The sequence below is a fragment of the Coptis chinensis genome, chromosome 4 (assembly GCF_015680905.1).
Source record: "Coptis chinensis isolate HL-2020 chromosome 4, ASM1568090v1, whole genome shotgun sequence".
Taxonomy (NCBI): domain Eukaryota; kingdom Viridiplantae; phylum Streptophyta; class Magnoliopsida; order Ranunculales; family Ranunculaceae; genus Coptis; species Coptis chinensis.
Window position 1 is genome coordinate 8,196,956 of NC_141459.1, and position 20,710 is coordinate 8,217,665.

General features: G+C 40.2%; 1 long non-coding RNA gene across 1 annotated transcript; it reads right to left on the bottom strand.

Annotated features, from left to right (window-relative positions):
• Positions 1–5,440: 5,440 nt before the first annotated feature.
• LOC147501640 (uncharacterized) lies at positions 5,441–7,945 on the bottom strand. Its single transcript, XR_015219844.1, has 4 exons — positions 7,801–7,945; positions 7,253–7,303; positions 6,151–6,206; positions 5,441–6,045 (listed from the first exon to the last, which is right to left on the bottom strand). It is a non-coding gene; the product is annotated as an uncharacterized LOC147501640 (long non-coding RNA).
• Between the last annotated feature and the right edge of the window lie 12,765 nt (positions 7,946–20,710).

A 20,710-nucleotide genomic window follows, 5' to 3' on the forward strand; every position in this document is an offset into this window, starting at 1 on the left:
GCCCTGAATGAAAATGAATAATTCGGGGCTACTCCACTCATTGCCAAAATAGTATTGAGTTGGATGCGGAAGTTTAACTTAATAATACTATGAACTAGGCTGATCATATATATGACCAGAGAATGCCCTGGGTGGTAGTTCCTGATCCCACCCGCCTCTTTGAAGTATCTCAACATGTCTGCTAAAGAACTGCTGGCACTTGCCCCCGACTTTTCTCCGTTTGGGGTTAACACTATGAACTATAGGCGCACATTACTCCCTCCTCCTGTAGATCAAGATGCTGGTCTTCTTCCTCCTCCAGGTCAGGATGAATCTTCTTTTAATACTAGAAGAAAGGGAAATCGTAAAGAGAATAGTTATATTGTGACTTCCAATGATGCTGCCACATCGGGGACAGCTCAGGAGCCTGATGTCAGCGATGATTGTGTAATCACTTGTAGGAGGGCCCTGAACTGCCGCACGAATTTCTAGCAGCTAGAAATTTTAAGAGGGAAGTACGTGCGTCCAACTGCTCAAAGTAGAAGAGAACTGATTCTACTCTTGCTCCTGGTGTTGCACCCTCAAGTAAGAGAACCAAATTTTGTCCTCTATATGTGGATGAAGAGACATCTTTTAAGGCTCCTGTGAATGTTCCAAGTTTGGGTAAGTTTTCTGAGGAAGTTACTACACCACTACCAGTTCTAGACCCTCTCCTATGTTTTAAATAGGCTGGTGACCATGTACTGTTGACTGCTAATCCTTCCCTCCCCGATGACCGAAAGGGGAAAGGCGTCATTGAGATGGTTGTGGCAACTGTTGATCTCCTTCCTCCTCGAGCTGGGGATGGACATAGGAGGAGGAGGGCAGATGATATGCCCTTCTCGCCAGAATCCCAGACTCTCCTGAAAGGGAGATGATCATGGAGATGAGGCATTGGGGTAGACTTGATGAGCTTCCCGTTACCAATAAGCACTCAGTTAATGATGTTGACATCGCGCTTGGAGTTCTGGAAGCTACACGACTTCCTATCGATAGAGCTGAAGCTAGTATGGCTGGTAGTGTGGATCTGTCATTTCATAGATCTGTCGTTTATCTTGCCAAGGTTAAACTTCCTTCTCTGTACAATGTTCTGTTTTTCTCATTGTGTTGCTTACACACCCTATATTCTTTTTCAGTTAGTGAATAACTTCTTGGCCATAAAAGAACCAATCTTTGCGACCTTAGCCAGTACCGCTGCCGATGGCATGGCCACTGGTGAGCTGAACTGGGCGAAAGAGGCTGATGAGAAAAGAGCTGAGGAACTACAAACCCATGTCAACCAATGTAACGCCCCGAGACCCATCACACATCCTGAGGTCGTGGAGATGAATCTCGAGGCAGTCATTATCCCAATTATATTGAAATTTCGGTGGAGTTTCCTTTGTTTTATCGACGTTTCGTATACGAAAAATGTCACACCCCGAATTTCGACAGAATTCGGAAAAACATTATTTGTCCCCGACTCTTCGATCTCCGAGGTGTGACGTACTCTCCACTCCCAAAAACCCATCAACAGTTTAAATATGCGGATAATTAAAAACCAATAAAAATTTCGATTAAACAAATGTCCTCCTCATTACAAAAATTTACAAATAAGTTTAGGTTACAAATCTCTTTTCAATAACTCTTAAATCAAAATTACAAATGAAAAATACGTAAAACATCGTCTAGACTGAAAATCTATCTCACCTCAAGGGAAAACAAAACATATCCTGAGATGCAACGCTAACGCAAACCACAAGCAGCAACCAATCTTCTTCAACACTAAACCTCAAAGACTTATCAACTATGTTCATTTAATGAACACACCCGATAAGCAAACATGCAAATCGGGTCAGCATTATAAACAATGCTGGTGTGAGTAGCCCTAAAATACAAATATACTTATACATATATATACAAAATCCACAAGGCAGTTAGTTCCTCAACCGAGGCGCCTTAACTTTCAACGACTAATACAACATCCTGAAACACAATAATTAAGGCAGGTAGTTCCTCCACTGAGGCGCCTTAACTTCCCACTAACCACACAACAAATTATACACATATTAAATAAGGCATGTAGTTCCTCCATCGAGGCGCCTTAGGTTCGAACTAAACCAATAACCAACCAATCTTATTACCATAATTATATTATTTCAGGTTTTCTTTGCGTGTCCCTAAAATTCACGTCGTATCTATGTCTTACCTAGTTTCCCTGGCTACCACAATCGTTACCCAACGCCGAACATGTACATCCACATGCCTCCCCTTATATAATGTACCACTCGGCGAAACCACCCCCGAAGATGCCGCACACCAGGTAAATTCTCACACGGAAGCCATTATATAAGTAATGCCACTATTCGGCATAAAATATTGCGCATCTCGTTCTATTTTGCGAACGGAATATATCAAGCCACTATTCGGCTACGATTGCCCAACACATAGGTCAATCAACATCTCATATATATACAACATCTTATATATCAACATCTTATATATCAAACCACTATTCGGCTACGATTGCCCAACACATGGGTCAATCAACATCTCATATATATACAATATTTTATATATCAACATCTTATATATCAAGCCACTATTCGGCTACGATTGCCCAACACATGGGTCAATCAACATCTCATATATATACAACATCTTATATATCAAATCGCCCACACAGGGGCGGATCACATGAGTTGTGGTAGTCGTTTCTAGGATTTTCGTTCGTAATTTATTCAAAAAAAAATACATTAATGACTCATAAACATTCCACTATATCACGTCCAGGTCAATTACCTTATTGCACTAAGCCACAATATTTAGAAATATCTCGATTATATCTAATAACCAATTTCATTCTTTCACGTGCCAGTATATTATTGCACTACACCACACTCCCGTGGGCAAATATTCACCAATACTATGCTATCTTCTAGTAGCATCTCACATATAAAATAATGGAGTGTATATACATTTCTCCAAGATATTGTATTAATATAACTATCACAGCATATTATATCATGTCACAATGCTTCAACGTATCGCATACATCTTTATTATAACGTATTAGGAATATAATGTCTCCTAACATCTCAATATCGTCACGTGTCAAAATACACAACATCAATGTCAAATCTTTCTTAGATAATGACAACCAAATATATACTAGCTTCCACAGAATTTTATTACTATATGTGTCCATATAATATACACATAAAACGTAGCACAAATAAACAATCCACAGTCCACAATCAAAGCCCAATATATATATATATATATATATGCTTTACACACTACTCACGTCAAATCTAAATTAGATAATGACCAACCAAGTTATACAATATTCGACAATATTTTATTACTATATTTGTCTATATAATCAAATATGTGAAAAACTGGAAAAGTCAACGTTTCATAGTCAACGGTCAACTGTCAAAGTCAACAGTCAAAAGTCAACACATCACGGTCAAGGTCAAACTCAACATATCATGGTCAAAGTCAACATGTCCTGGTCAAAGTCAAACTGTCCTGGTCAAACTCAAAGTCAACATGTCCTGGTCAAAGTCAAACCGGCCCGTCAAAGTCAAACCGGCTGCTTCCGTTTTAGGTGTTCGACAGTTCGGTCATAGCCATGGTTCATGGCTAAGGTCAAAGGTGCACGACTCATGGGCTCATGACCAAGGGTAATGGTTCGGACCCAACTGGCCAAGCCCAAACCTTAGAACCTGAAAGTCCAAACATGTAAAGACCCAAAAAGATCTCTTTTAAGTCCAATGGACTGGACCAAGCAATATCAGAAACGGGCCCAAAACTTATACTGACCTGGCCCAAAACATAATTGGATTCGGCCCAAAAACAAACAAGGAAAACTGTCCCAAAATTTAACTTAAACTGGGCCCAAACTAAACTTAATATGAAACTGGTCCGAAACAAAGGATTAATCCGACCCAAAAACTAACTAGTGTTTAGGCCCAAAAACTGAAACTGAACTGGCCCACAACAACTAATGAGTTTGGCCCAAATCCAGAATAGAACTCGGCCCACAACTAACACTAAACCGGGCCCAACAACTTAAAATAGAATCCGGACCCAACCCAAAACAACCAGGGCCCAAAGACTGAACTCGGCCCAAGCCCAAGTTCGGTCATCTTCTCCAACAGCAGCCACCACCGCTCGAATTCCGGCCACCGCTCGTCCACCTCCATCATCCTAGCGGTTTTGACCCAAATCAAAACCCCTATAGCTTTAATGAAAGCTCCACCTCGATTTGCTAACTCCATCTCCTACCTCCAAACTAGATCTAAAAATTTTACTGCCGCCATTAATGGCCGGCCTCAAGCTTCCAACAGCCCACACGCCTCCTCACTACCCCCATTCATCAAACAACACTACTAAAAATAAGACTTTTTGCCACGGCCTCTAGCCATGGCCAAAAGTACCCAAAACCGCCACAAAATGTTTTTTGCCATGGCAAAACTTCTTGCCACGCCCGAGGCAGTATTTGGTGTCACAAAATGTCTTTTTCCACAGCAAAGGTACACCCGCAACCAAAAGTACATCTCTTGCCACGGGAGTTACCAAGGAAAAATGTTTTTGAATTAAAAAAAAAAAAAAAAAAAAAAAAAAAAAATAAAAAAATGTTGCCACGGCAGCCCGACGACAAAAATTTGAAAATTTTGAATTTGCCAAAACTTTTCAAATATCTTTAGCTCTCGGGTGGTCAGCCACAAAAAATTCCTCCAATGGACTCTACAACTACATCTCGCCATACACCATGGCACGCTAAAAGTGGTTATGCTAAAAATGTTTTTTTTAAGAGCACCTATTTTCAATTTTGCACCTGTTCAAATCGCTTCAATTTGAACCTAATCTCAACAAGCTTCATAAATAAATAATAAGAAACATACTTAATTAACTAAATATCGACCAAAACAAATAGATAACATTCAACATCAAATTCATTACATCACGTTAAATTTGGCCAATACCATAATCCAAAAACCTTCACAAATTTTCAATCTACAAAAGAATTCATAAGTTTCCAATCTACAAAAGAATTTATAACTAGTCCGATATAATGTCCGCTTCCAATCAAAATTCCAATGATGCCTATCCAACCAAATTCAAATCTGCAAAAAACCCAGGTTTTCAAGTCCAATACTAGTATTCGTCTTGTTCATCTCTACAAAATAGAAAAAGAGAAAGAAAAAAAAGTGTTAAACCTTGAAGAATTCTAGATACAAAAGAATTAAAAGCATTAAAAGCAGTAAGATAAAGAATTAAAAGCAGTAAGATACAAAAAGCATGAGTTAAACTTACAACATTTTAGAAAGGGAAGTTCTCTGCATTAGTGTTTCCATAAATCGAGCTTCCATCGCTTCACATTGTGTATCGAACCCTCTCTTTATCTCATCAAGCTTACGTTGTCTTTCCTCATCTTTTTCTTGCGCTACCCTTTGCATTTCAGCCATCTCATTTTCCGATTCAGCAACGCGATCAGAAATTGTACCATGGGAAGATGCTTGAGAGCCAAAATAACTAGTTGGTGTCACACCACGACCTATCAGACTCACACGCCCATGTCGCTCACGCGGCATAACTTAATGGAATGTTACTGTAATGACTAATAGAAGAAGTGGCAGCTCATTCGTACCTTATTAACTCCTTAAATCTATGTATTACTTTCAATACTATCAATACCAACAGGGAGTGGATGAGAGTTTTTAAGACTATTAATCTACATACCTTAAAAAATATAAAGGTCAAGGTCCATAAACTAAGGAAAATTCAGGGTTATTACAGTTACCTTAAGTGTGTTCCATAGCCATAACTTATGATCTCCACCTTGTTGCTCCCAATATTTAGTCCAATCAAATCGATGTGATGATGTCATCAATATTCCCATAGATTCTACATACAAGCTTGGATGTGTATCTGGTCCATCAGGTTGATCATTGCCATTCCAAGTCATTTTCAACTTCGAACTAGATGTGTTATTAAAAACCTTAGGAAGGGTAGAAATGCCTCTAACCCATTTCCCACCTGTTTAGAATGTTAAATATAGAAATCAGCACAACAAATAATATGAGTTAGATATTACTCAATAGTTAATAACCTAATAAATCAAAAATCAGTTGCAAATCTTACCATTCTCATCGCCACTTGAATCCTCTCGTCGTCTTTTTACCATTGTGTGCACTTATCTATGTTATACAAGAAAATTCAAGCAATGCCCAACGTGACTAATAAACGCACTCATAAGAAAAGAAAAATCAATCAAATTAATAAAAAAAACTTATTGAGCACGACACAAGCATCTTCATATTAAGAAAGGTATCATCAATTTAAACTACTAACGTTTCTTTATTTTCTTTTTTATCAATAAAATGATGTACAAAAAAATTGTTAAACTAGTAACCAGATGTTTGTGGTAGCAGTGTGGTGCAACTCTATATAGGACTGTCAACTCCATCACATTCTGCTTCTGAACCCGTGCTAAAGACATCCTAGCTCTTTTTAAGAAACTATACCAATCATAAATAACAGTTTTCGGAGTATAAGACCTAGGAGGACTTAATCTAGAGGCAAGTACATAGAGAGTTAACCAATAAGAATGCATTAGCATAAAGCCATAAACAGACTCTTCTAACTCTAAATATCAATTTTAGAATCAGGCAGAAAATGCCAAATTCCACAAAGATATCTTAAATGTATACACCCTTATATACTTCCGCAGCCACAATTAACTTAGCTTGACGTTGTAATAAAAAAAGTAAAACTCTAAGAGTGAACGTCATTCAAGATATTCTACTGTCTTGAATTCTAGTCAACTTCATCACTTCACAAGAACTAGTCGTACACATTTTCACCCTCTAATTAATAGGATGAACATGATATTCTAAAGTTCTCTATTACGTCTGGAAACACAATTTTGTAAATTAAAGTTTTCAGCAAAGAGATAGTAAACTCCGGCATTCATAGAATTTACTAAAATTTACATTGCTTATAATCTTATTTCATATGCATCTTCTCAATAGTTTACAATGGTGACTGATATTACGGCAGTATGTGATAACTAATAAAGTATTTATGAGACTTAGATTATCATTCACATTCACATTCTTGAATATCAAAAATGTTTTCCACAACTCTACTGACTTTCTATCATTAAGCTAAAAAAATTCTAATGTGAAAAAACTGAAGATGAGTTCCAAAGTTTTGGCAAATGAATAATGAAGATTCATCCTACACTTGAATAGCTTTACAAAATCTACTCATTCCACATCTCTGGCAAGTTCACCTATAAACAAGAAAGTTAATAACCAGTTAATACTCCTTAAAGGATAAAGCTATGAGGACGACTGGAAATCTACTAACTACATGGAGGACATCCTAACTCTTTTAAACCTTTATGGGGAACAATTTTCATTTTATTTGCTTCCTCTACTTACCAACATTAGTACGGGATTGAGGTATTGAGCTGGGAAAAGGAAAAGAAAAAGGAACCTCCCAATCAAAGCTATGGAAATAAAAGAAGATAGAGGATACTAACAAGCTCACTCTACTAGGACCGTCTACTTCATTTGACAAAATCAACACAGTGAATAAAGAGCAAGAGGTCACCCAATTACGATCTCTATTTCTTCCTGGTCCTTTCTTGTAAATCTAAGTTTCTTGTCTAAGAAACTCAATTACGATTTTTCTACTTAACACACAAAGAAACAAAAATAATTCAGTAAGGCTTACCTGAAATTAAATGAATTTGGTGAAAGGAAAAGAAATTGAACTGAAGCTTACCTGGTTCACTTTCAATACAAACGGATGAATAGGGGAAGATATAAAAATGGGTTTTGTATCTGATGGAAATTTCAGTAATAGAAAATGGGAATTTAGATTAGCCGCCCATGGTTTAGTTAATATTTGGGAGATAAAACCCTAAACAGGCTCTTTCTTAATTGTTTTCATTTTTTTCAATTTTTAGGCGCGAGATAATGAAAACATGGGCAGGATATATGGAAATAAAGCGCGGGTCGATATTTTCATTTTTTTCTATATTAAAATTTATGATTTTAATTGTTTAACCAATATAAAATACCATTTAGCAACAGCCAACCACACCTGCAGCAAAATGTGCACCTTTTAGTGGCGGCCTAACTACATCCGAGGCTAGAATTATCGTTTAGATATGATTTAGCCGCGGGATGGTGACAAGCCGAGGCTAAAAACTATGTGTTGTCTCAAGTAAAGATGGCCACCACAAAAGGGGGCTTTTAGCCTCAAAATCAATGGTTGTGACCAAAAACTCGCCGCAAGAAGCCCTTTTTTTGGTAGTGCAACCAACCCACAACAACCCAACATGCAAAGACACAACCAAAACAGTTCAAACTACCAAAAAATCGCCCCCCACCCCAAAGAAAGATAATGGCGTTGGCCATTGCGCCATCCCCTACAGTTCAACCACCAAACCACTACAACCCACCACAACAAACCCAACACTCCACCAACCAAAACAAAGTTCGAATAAAATCAAGGCGCCATTAACGAGCCGACAAAGCTTCATGAGGCTTCCAAAGAGCCCACCCCCATATCAATCCCGACGCCTCACACACTCAAACATAAACGACAAATAAACAAGGTTCAAACGGTGGTACTGCCGATATCTTGTCCGAGCCTTGGCGCCATTGATGCTCTCTGCCGAAGCCCGGCGGTTCAACATCAAATAGCCCAATAAAGCGCCCAAATCCAACGGTTTAACACTCCAAACGATTTACCAAATGCAACAAAACTCCAAATAAAACAGAAATTGAATAATAATAACGGATGTAAACCTTAGATGATAAAATGTCCGTATGCGCACGAAAACCATAAATTCGTGAAATAGCAAAATAGCTACTCACTGACGTAATGACTCGGCCAATTCGCATAGTTCAATCGTCATACTCCACCCTCCGTAAAACCAAATTTTCATCTCGCCTCTATTTTCCTTATTTTATTTTTTTCTCTGAACCCTATTTTCCAGAACAATGTGTTTATATACTTGGGTCCGAAACCCAAGCCCAACACCGACTCGGGCCCAGAAACCAGGCCCACGTGTCTCAAATCCGGTCCAGCGAATTTTGAAAATAAATAATTAAATTAATTAATTAAATAGATAAAAAATGTATTTTTAAAAATACGGGCGTTACAAAAAACCTGTCATAAAACCTAGACATTTCATAATTCATCCTTCCAACAACCATATATATACAAACTAACTTCATACGCAACAGTGATGTACAACTATATCCACAAAAGGTTTAAGTGTAACTATTACTCTAATACATCATTTAGTACATCAAAATGAACTAGCTCTCTATATATACAACAAAAGAATGAACTAGACTCTATACAACCCAAAATGAACTTGACTCTGCCCCTCGTCAAGCATAGGGGAAACCATCCAAATCCCTATAACCATCCTCACTAGTGGTAGGGAAAGCCTCCTCCGCAACTGGTTCGGCTGAAATGTTAATGTAGGATGAGCAAACAACTATGCCCAGTAGAAACGCAGGTTTTCATAATAATATCTAAATATCGTGACTATATAATACATCACTAACTAGCAGAAATTATTTCGACATGCCTCGTTAATATTCAAAATATAGTTTTCACAAACATCATACAACTATTGTGGCCGCTGCATCCTATTAGAATGGTGAGGGTACGGCTGGTACTTAGCCCCAGTCACAGGCATATCTCGGTTCAGTACTTCTCAGTGTGAACCATGCACCGTTATTTTCCTGATTTTACCAGCAGGGAGCTGAAATGCCGTTGTTGTGTTCGTGCACACAAAATCCCCAAAGCTTTTAGGGCTCAGGTGGGCCCTGTAACCACGACCCCCATACGGGTTGTCACCTAACTTATAGTGGTCAACCACTTCGGATTTGCGCCAGATTCGGGGATCGACACACATCCAGGAGTAGACTAAACTCTCACTCCTCGCGTCTAAACCTCATCGAGGTAACATGTAACCTCACATGAGCTAAGCACCATACATCATGACATGTGCAAATATGGTTATCTAGAAAAGTAGAAAAGGAATTCCCGGACTACATCCTGTGATGCATCCCTTTAAAGATGGCCCACCACCTTGAAAGGTGTACACCACAGTTGGAATCCTAGAGCGAACTGTCGTCTCCGAAAATGCGACAACAGTTCCCTCTTTATAGGAATTCACAATTCCTTGTCTAAATCCCCTCGTGATAAGCATAGTAATATATATACTCATATTACCGGTTATTTCCAAATACTATATATACATTTTAAAACGGTTGGTTCTGTATGTGTGAGTTCCTGGATTCCCAACCGTCGATTCAATATAACCTATGACTCTCAAACGGGCCAGTCATAGTAAATGACAACCGATGATTCCCAAACGGTGAATCATCGAAAATAACAACAACCATATCCATAGAGCAATCCAAAACCTCATACATAGTTACAAACAATCGGGTAATCCATACCCACATAGAAAAATCCATCTCTCTTTCTCTTTCCTGAGACAAGAGACGATCAACCCTTCCCAAAACTAGTTTTTTTTTCTCTTTTAACGAAAGAAAACAATCCCAGCTACCCAGATTTCACAAAAATCATTTCACACGAAAGCTATCCATATATCTAGTTTATATCGAGAAAAATACAATGCAAAACATGAATATCACATATACATGCATGGTTGATACGCAAACTATCTCTTATCAATTTAAACAATTCAAATCATGCATGAAAATAAGCAGGCTATATATTGGTATGTAGGTTACTACCTTAGCAAGCTCCGTTCTCCTCAAGCCCCACGTAACCGAATCCACTCTTATTTAACTCCTATAACATCATATACATACGTAGACTATTAGAATTTATCGAACGAACGAGAATTTCTTATCTAACGTAAGTCGAGAAGAACGCTAAGAATTTGGTTTCAGGTATCCTTTCTTACAACTACTGTTAACAACGCTACAGGCCATTTCTAACATTGTTACTCTGACAGGGCTCTGTAGGCCATTTTCAGCCACTGCAGGCCCTCATGTGAACGCCAATCATATCACTTCCAACTTCCCCACCCTTCGATTCACATTACATCTAGCAATAATTACGGTTGTGTTCCTTATCCATCATTCATTACTCAATCAAATCTTAAACAAATATAACCGACATGAACTGCTCAAAAATGGAGTGGGTAAACCATAATTCTTACCAAATCAGTACGAGTAGCTCCTTTAGCTTTCTTCTCCACCAATTCGCTAAGACATATCCCTCCAATTAGCTACTGCCAACATTTAAAACACTCCATTCCAATTATTTTTCATTAAATACAACCAATTCCATCTAAATCGAGTTTAAACTATTTATTTGAGGCGAAATTAAACTCACCTTTCACTTTGATTTCGCTTTGGTACACTGGAAATTCGACCTCTCACCCTGGTGGTAACGGTTTCTAAGGATTGGGGGTGAATACTTGGTTTTAATTGATGGAAATGGGTGAATTGATTCTCTCTCTCTTAGGCTTCTAAGAGGTTGGCGAAATGGAGAGGAAGAAGAAATTGGTGCGATTTTTATGGGTGGTTTTTGGTTTGGTGCGATAAGTTTTTATTTTTGCCTTTACATGTTAAGTTAATTAAGGCCTAAGCCCACAATATCTAACTAGGCCTAGGGTCATAATTAAACTCCTAACCACTAACTAATTTGACTTAGCGTCATAATTATTTTTCGGCCCATCCAACTTAATTTAATTTCATACATCCTATCCCACCGCATGCTATAACGATAACCCACTCATACATTTAAGCTGTTAACTCGTGCTAGCTTCGAACGCAGAAAAAGCCGCTAACCGACATTTTTGTCTAATTTTCGCATATGAGTTGCTTACCTAACGTGGCTTATGAGTCGGAGTTAAGTTTCATTAAGTTACGTAAGTTTGAAATGTAACCCTGACCGACCAAGTACATAAATGTCCTTAGGTTTGATATGTAATTTACGAAAATACCCTTAACGAGAATTTGAGTATTTACAACCAACTTTTGGCCAAAGGGAATAAGTCAGATGTTGGTTTCAGGAACATGAGAGAGACGATTGCCAACCTCCAAAACTCTTTAGATAAGGCCCAAAAGGGAGCTGCCGAGGCTGCCTCTTGGAAAGTGAAGTTCCTGGAGTTGCACTCCCTATTCACCACACTGCAAGCAAAGCATGACCAAGTCTAGGGGGAGCTTAACCGTAGAAATACCGAGATGAGAACCCTTGGCTACGCTATTACTCATGCAAATGAAGTTATGACAGGTTATGAGAGAGCTCTCAAAGAGAAGCGTTTACATTCTGAAAAGAAGGCTGGTGATCTCTTGGTGGATACCTCTGAGTTTTATTCCAAGGTGGTGTAAGAGGTAAAGAAGAGGTCAGCTGAAAATGCTATTCATTTTGCCCTGAGAGTACTTGATGTGTCTGAAGACTCCTTCAATGCAGCCAAACAAGTTAAGTTTGAGGAGGCTATTGAGGCTACTGGGTACATTTCTCAGGTGGATGATCAGGGGCGATTGATTAATTCTTTCATCTTATTTCCTGACCTGACTACCAGTATCTTAGCGATTCAGAATGAACTTATGCCTGATGCTTCCTCATCTTCTAGAGAAGACACGGATGATGACATGTGCATCCGGCCGACTTTCTTTTTGCTGTGCCCATTTCAGGTGAATGTTATTCATTGCAGCCTTCAACCGTCCCCAGTCAATCCAATCGCACGGGTCGGTTCGAGAGTGGCCCATGAGCTCTTGATGCTAGTGCAGTAGCAAGTATTGATGTTAAACCGAAATTTGATTCTACCCTTACTCAGCAGGCTAAGTAAAGACTTAGCTATTCAGTCCATGATTTAGAAAACATTTATTTTGAAACAACATTTCTAAGGGTTTGTAATATTGAGCTATATTGCTCACATACTATTTACTTATTGAGCTCTGCAGCTCTTCTAGTTTATGCACGTATTTAAAACATTTTATATTATATAGCATATTATGACATGAACTACTATGCATATTCTACCCCTGATGCCCCCAAAGTTCATTTGGAACAACAATAGGTGACCATAATAGGCTAAACAGGTTAAATAGAGGCGTAACTAGATTCTAATAAGGATATTGTGGGAGTCGTCTAAGTTTAACCGTAACTAAAAGTTCGATCGTAAGAGAGAAACAACGTCACAGAGGAGCTATATGTCTATGCAAAGGTAACTTGGTGCCTTGAGCACGACACTGTGTTTAATAACGATAAATCTTGTTTATTTAAAAAATAAATAGGTTATCGCCAGAACAACAGTGGGGGAGTCTTCCTCAACACAATCATGCCGATATAATTTCAGGTTAATGATCGTATGCTAGGATCTAGATCGAACCCAAATCTTCCCAAAAACCCCCATTAGTGATGTTATGAGAACGCAAGGAACTGGCATACAGTTTGGGCTCCTAAGAACACTATCTCTAGTTCCAAGTCAAGCTGGCATACAATTTACTAAACAGTTAGTGTGGTTAGATTCCCTAAAGGCTTAACCCATCGAGGATAATCTCAGTCTTAAAGAACTGGCGTACAATTCATGCTGCATGGGGACGAGAGGCCAAGGGAACTAGCATACTGTTCGCCGTCCCTAAACTCAGTATCTCTAGTTCCAAAGCAAATTCGCATATAATATTCTTGAACATATAGTGAGAAGTTAATTCCCTAAAAGCTTAGTCCATTGTGGATAATAAATAAAGAGCTGACGCAAGGAAGAGATTCGATTGCAAGGTGAGGGACTTTATTGTTAACTAGAGAAAATAAATAATGTATAAAGAAGCATGAAATAACAATTTACTGATAGTACTTGCGGATGTGCTCTAAGTTCCATGGTTTGACAAGAACGTCTCCTTCAACAGTACGTAAGTAGTAAAAACCAATTCGGCCAACCTTGTCGATGATGTAAGGTCCCTCCTAGTTGAACCCAAGCTTGCCGTTATATATGCTCCGGGATCTCACGCAGAACTAGATCGCCAGATTTGAAAGCTCGAATTCGGACTCTCTTGTTGTATGATCTTTTCAGAATCTGCTGATTGGCAGCCAAGTGCAATGCGGCGCTTTCCCGCTTTTCATCTAGGAGATCCATTTCTCTGCATAACAATTCCTCATTGTCCAATGTGTGCACAACTTCCGACTTCTGAGTGGGGGCTACCAGTTTGGGAGGTATGACAGCTTCAGTTCCGTAGGTGTAGTTCGATATGCCCATAGGACCTTAGGTAGTTTCTCGACCCACAAACCCTTCACGTCATCTAGTTTGCGATTTATGTTATAAAAAATAACCTTATTGGAGGCCTCAGCCTGGCCATTGCCTTGTGGATACCTTGGGGTTGAGAAAAGATATGTGATGTGTAACTCTTCATAGAGCTTGGCCACCGATCCGCCAGCGAGCTGTTGCCCATTATCTGAGATGATGACCTTGGGTATGCCAAACCTACAGACAATGTTGTTCTAAATAAACTTTCTGACGTCCTATTCTCGAATGAAGACAAGGGAAACTATCTCTATTCACTTGGTGAAGTAATCCGTCATGACTAGTAAGAATCTGACATTGCCGGGGGCGGGTGGCAAAGGTCCTACAATGTCAATTCTCAAGGCGCAAATGGCCATGGGCTGGCCAATGGGTGCAGCTCTATCACAGGAGCATGGATAAGCAAAGCATGTCGCTGACACTTTTCATATTTGCGAACAAAAACTTGTGCATCTTTTTCATGTAAGGCCAAAAGTACCCTTGCTTTAGGATCTTGAGAGCAAGTGTTCTACCCCCAGCGTGGTTGCCACAAATTCTTTCGTGAACCTCTCACATGACATGTTCAGCATCGTAGGTGAGGTCCCAGGAATGACTTCTTGTATAGATCATCCCCAATGAGGGTGAATCTTGGTACCTTTACAAGCAGGCGCCTTGTCATGTTCCTATCCTCTGGGAGTGTCTCATCCTTGATAAAGACTTGTATGGATCTATCCAATTTGGTGTGGTGACTAGAATAACAAAAACTGCAGTAACAGTGGGTGCATGGATGCTAGGTTTATCCTGAAACTCTATAGGGATGGAGCGAGACTCACTGTTGCCCAACATTGAGGCAACATATGCCAACGCATCTGCGTGTCAATTTTCTAGCGGGGAACTGATAAAAGTGAGTATTCTCAAACTTACTCTGAACCCCTTACTAGTTCTAGGTATTTAGCCATTCGTTTATCTCTGGCCTCGTAACCTCCATCAACTTGAAACACAACCAGTTGTGAGTCACTAAAAATAGTGAGGTGTGTTAAGCCCAGGTCGAGAGCCATTGTGAGGCCAGCAAGAGTCACCTCATACTCTGCTTCATTATTAGAAGCATTCCAACCTAACCGAACAAATTTCTCCAGTTGCATGTTGTTAGGAGTAACTAACACAACTCCAACTCCTGCACCTTTGTCATTTGAAGATTCATCTACAAACAGTCGCCATCCGGAGCGTGGCTCCTAAGGGTCTGGACGCGCACTTGGAGATTCCGGCATAACACCAACATCTGAACTAGGGATTGTTGAGTCATACCCAGTGTAGGCCATTGGTAAATCTCTCAAGAATTCTGCTAGTGCCTGACCCTTTTCTAAGATTCGTGGGATATAGATTATATCATACTCTGATAGTTGCACGGACCACTTAGCTAACCTTCTTGACCTGTTCGGTCTTTCCAGAACTGATCGTAACTGGTATTCTGAGATTACTCTGATAGTGTGGGACTGGAAATATGGTCGTAATTTCTCTACCACAAAAATAAAGGGCTAAAGCGACTATTTCAAGTTTAGGGTACCTTGTTTCTGTCGTAGTCCACACATATTAGTATAGAACCTTCTTTTCATCCACACGTATCAGTATAGAACTGATATTGTAGTCAGATGAAGAGAGATAAAAACCCAAAACTTCTCCCTTAACTGGTTTGGAAATGATTGGTGGTGACCCCAGGTACGTTTTGAGCTGATCGAATGCTTTTTGGCAATTTTCTCTCCATGCAAATGAGGTATTCTTTTGCAGTAATTGGAACAGAGGTCTGCACTTATGTTAAATTTTGCAAATGAACTTGTTTAGAGCTACTAACCTGCCTGTGACTTTTTGGACCTCTTTCATGTTTTAGGTGAAGGCATTTCTATAAGCGTCTGGATCTTATCTGGGTTTGCCTCGATTCCTTGCTTAGTAACCAGATACCCTAAAAACTTTCCTTGATGAGACAACAAAAGTGCATTTCGTTGGGTTGAGTTTCTTGTGATACTCTTGCAGAATGTCAAATGCATGTTTCAGGTGGGAGAGGTGATCTCCGCGTCTTAGGCTTTTGATCAAGAGATCGTCTACATACACCTCCACAATATCGCCTATCAATCCCTTGAACATCTTGTTTACCAAACGTTAGTGCGTGTAAAACCGTTTTTTCGATTCGAGCGGCATGACCCGATAACGGTATAAATGCCATCCTTGGTTTGTGAAACTAGCATGCTTGTGGTCTTCCTCATGCAATAAGATCTGGTTGTAGCCAGACGACCCATCTGTGAAGGATAACAATTCATGTCCAGCCGTTGCATCCACCAACTTATCAATTCGTGGCAGAGGGTAGCTGTCTTTTGGGCATGCACGGTTTAGATTCTCCATGACCCATTTTTCCTACGTACTAGGACAATGTTAGAAATCCAGGTGGGGAAATTGATTTTCCTGACAAAATTAGCTGCCTTTAGCTTGTTAACTTCAGCTTTCACTGCTTTGGATCTGTCAGCACCTATTTTTCTCAATTTCTGTTTGACCACTACTACATCACTATGGATAGTTAGCCAGTGGCATGCCACATGGGGTCAATTCCTAGCATTTCTTCGAATGACCAAGCAAATACGTTATTGTGTTCTCGGAGGAAGTGCATTAGAGCCTGGCCTCTTTAGAACTCAACAAGGTGCCGATGAAAATGGTTTTGGGCGAGCTTCCTCCCACAATTTCTATCTTCTCTAACGGCTCCAGTGAGGGGGGATCCTCCTTCTCTCTTGGGACCAGGTCCGGGAGAGGGGGATCCAACTGTAATTACTATTTTGTGGGTTGCCCCCACCTCCATTGGTTCGAAAGGGAGTGGGGACTGATCTCTTCTGTTGTAACCAGAGCATAGCATGTTTTAGCAGCCACCTGATCTCTTCTGATTGTCTCAATTTTCCCATTATGTTGGAATTTTAGACATTGGTGATAGGTGTTGGGAATAGTGCGGAGTCTATGCAGCCAGGTCCTGCGGCTAATCATATGACAAATTGTGTTTGCTTGTACTACAACAAAATTTATGATGAAGGTTACCAGACTGATAGCTACGGGTAGCTGGACCTCCCCAACTATTAGGACTTTGTCTCCGCTGAATCCATACAGGTTGGAGTTGGTGGCGACCATCTCTGAGTTAGGAATCTGAAGTTTTTTTAATGAGTCATAGTATAACACATCTGCTGAACTTCTGGATCAACCAATATGCGATGCAAATCGTAGTCTCTAAAAGAAAGTGTAAGAACCAGTGCATCCTCATGCGGACTCTAAATGCTGAGACAATATGCCTTAGTGAACAGGATGACTGGATCTTTGTGGGGTAACACGTTGACTTGAACACAATCCGCAGTCAATTTGTTGTTCATGATCCTCATTTGCTTGGCGATGCACATTTGGTATCGTGCACCCTTTTTCGTGACCTGTCCACTTCGCTTGCTTGCCATTCCTAAAATCATGTTTATCTAGACGCGACCATTGAGTAGTCTAGTATTTGGGGGATCATGAACTGACGTGTTGATCTCCTCAGGTTGTACTAAGTTTACTTGCTCGTGTGCTATGAATTGCTTCAAGTACCCCCTCTCAATCAGATCATGTAGTTCATTTTTCAGGGTCCTACAGCCCCTGGTACTGTGACCCTTACTCTTGTGGAACTTGTAGTAAGTTCACTGGTCTCTAGTACCCAGGGAGCCTGGCTTGAGTGGAGTTGGCCATTTGAGGTAGGTTTGGTTTTTGATCGAGTCCATGACCTCGTCTGACATTTTGTTCAGAGGAGCAAAGTTTCTGTCCATCGAGGGAAGAACTTCTTCAGCTCCTTCCATTTGTGGCTTCTTTTGTGGTTTTCCATCTCCATTGCTGGCTAAATTTTGGTACTGCCCTCTTGGCATTCGTCCCTTTGATGAGGATTCAGCCCTTTGGCGACCACGATGGCGGTCTCTCTTTAGCTTTTGAGGTGTAAAGTTCATGTTCCCCTTGTAGGACCACAGGGTTTGCCCGTTTAGTATTTTTTGCTTCCTGACGTCTGTTCAGGACATCTTCGATCATCCCACCCTACATGAGTTTAGACTCTATCTAGGAGTTCCTCCAAATCACGGGGTGGTTTCCTGGAGAGGGGCCCGAATAAGACGTTGTTTTCCTGGAGAGGAGTTCATGTTTTCAACATTGTTTGAAAGCTATTATAGTAATCTGTTCGTCACAAGACTCTATCTGGATTGAAATTTCCATAAACCATTGCATGTAGGATCTCAATGCCTTTTCGTCCTTTTTCTTAATGTTAAACAATGCATTAATCCGTTTCGGTTGGTGCTTGTTGTACGAGTATCTATCGATGAAGGTTCTAAATAGCTTTTCTAAGGACCTAATTTACCGCTCAGGTAACCTGTGGTACCACTAGAGCGTGGATCCAGACGGGGAAACTTTGAACTCTTGACATATGACGTGGTCATACCTTTCATACTGTCCCATGGTGGCACGATATCTGAATACATGATTCACTGAATCGGCTTGCCACTGAAGATACTAAAGTTCGGTTGTCTGTAGCCGCGGGGATAGAGCTTTCTCATTACTTGTGATGAGAAAGGAGATCTGCCTACCCCCATTATAGCGGATTGAACAAGGGAGTCTTGATTTTTCTTCCTTTACCAGTCATCTTATGCATCTGACGGATCAGCACATTTTTCTCAGTTTCCCATACATTTTCTTTGGTAGAAAGTCTCTTGTTCTGGATTCTTTTTCGGTGTTAAGGGTTGACATCACGATCCTGGTCAGTTAACTTTGATTCTAATGTTGAATCCGAGTTCTCATCCAAATTACTATACTCTGATTCTGATAGTTCGTGTCAAACTAGATCCCCACACCTTGGGTTCCTAGCTCGATCGCCCTCGGAAGGCCGTCACCATCGAGATCGATGAGCGGCTCCTTCCCTGTGTCAGATTGATACAAATGCCTCAGCAGCTTTACCTCTAACTCAAGGTTGCTTTTTTGCTGTTCCAGAGCCTGTACAACCTGGCTCGCCTTAATAGACTCTGGGTTAGTAAGAATAACATTCTCGCCATTTTGGCGTTCTCCTTGAGATCATTACAAGGTCCTGCACCGGGAGCAACTAGTCCATCGGTGTTAGTTACCTGTCCTTGAAGGGGGTTATTCGCATCATGATGATAGACATTTTCCCCTCCTTCAGGCATCTCATGATATTCTTCTTTGATAGCGATGTTGCGGGTGGTAGCTCCACTTTTTGTTTTCTTAGTTCCTGCTATCACAATGTTAAGAGTTTTAAACTAAATAAATCAATCATCGAAACGAATGCTTACCTACTTTCGTCCCCACAGACGGCGCCAAAAGACGTAGGGAATTTTATGAGTATCCCCTGATCCTCCCCTGTACCTTGTGATTCAGAACCTTTTTCTTGATGGAGAAGGGATGAGATGGTTTAGTGTTCATGGTTGAACCGCCTGGTGGCTGCCTATGTATCTCCTTGTTTATTTAGAAGAATCAAACCCATCTTGTGTAGTTCCTAAGAGCGAATTCTTATGGTTTATATAGGAAGAGCCTTAAGAGTCCTATGATTAAAGTTAACCTCACCACTTGTGAGTTCTCTTCCATCTTTGGACTCTACCTTCCTATTAGAAATTCTCTCCTTATGGAAGTCTGAATCTAGACCATATCTTTTTAGAGGTAGGTTTCCTTATTGGTTATAATAACCCATCGCATATGGGAAGATTAGATCTAAAAGGTAAATATTTAAGATATGTCATTCTGATTCCTTCCTTATCATCAAAGATCGCCCTCTCCAATTTCCTTCTGTTCAGGAACTAACTTTATCAGTTCCTAATGACTTGGAGAACTGGTATATTCAGAGGCGGGTCATCACGTGACTAGCACATGCTTACGACACACTAGTGATAAACACAAGACAACTTATTCCTAGAACTAATCCGATGGTTACCATCTTATTCCGGGTATCCATAGTACTAGGTCGTTTCCCATCCACATGTCATCTAATCAATAACGAGAAATCCCCTTTACAGTGGTCATGTTGATTGTTCTCTTATTATCTCTGTCAGATGAGTACTGGCGGCGCTCATGACGAGATCACTCATTTGAGCATCCTCGAGTATAAGAGCGTTCCCTGTTAGTGTTGCGTTGTGGAGTTCGGCTTCGCTCTCTGCGAGCCATGAGCTTGTGGCGTAGGTCACCATTGACAATATTAGTATAGTGCTTGATATGCCATGCCTCAATGAGGTCTTGGAGGTAGTGATTGAGCCCATGGCATTCGTTAGTCTCATGGCACTTTGTTTTATGGAAAATGCAGTACGGCTTTCCTAGTGTGTTTTCTGGCCGTTTTACCTTAGGTCGGTAATAGACCACTATTTTTATTTT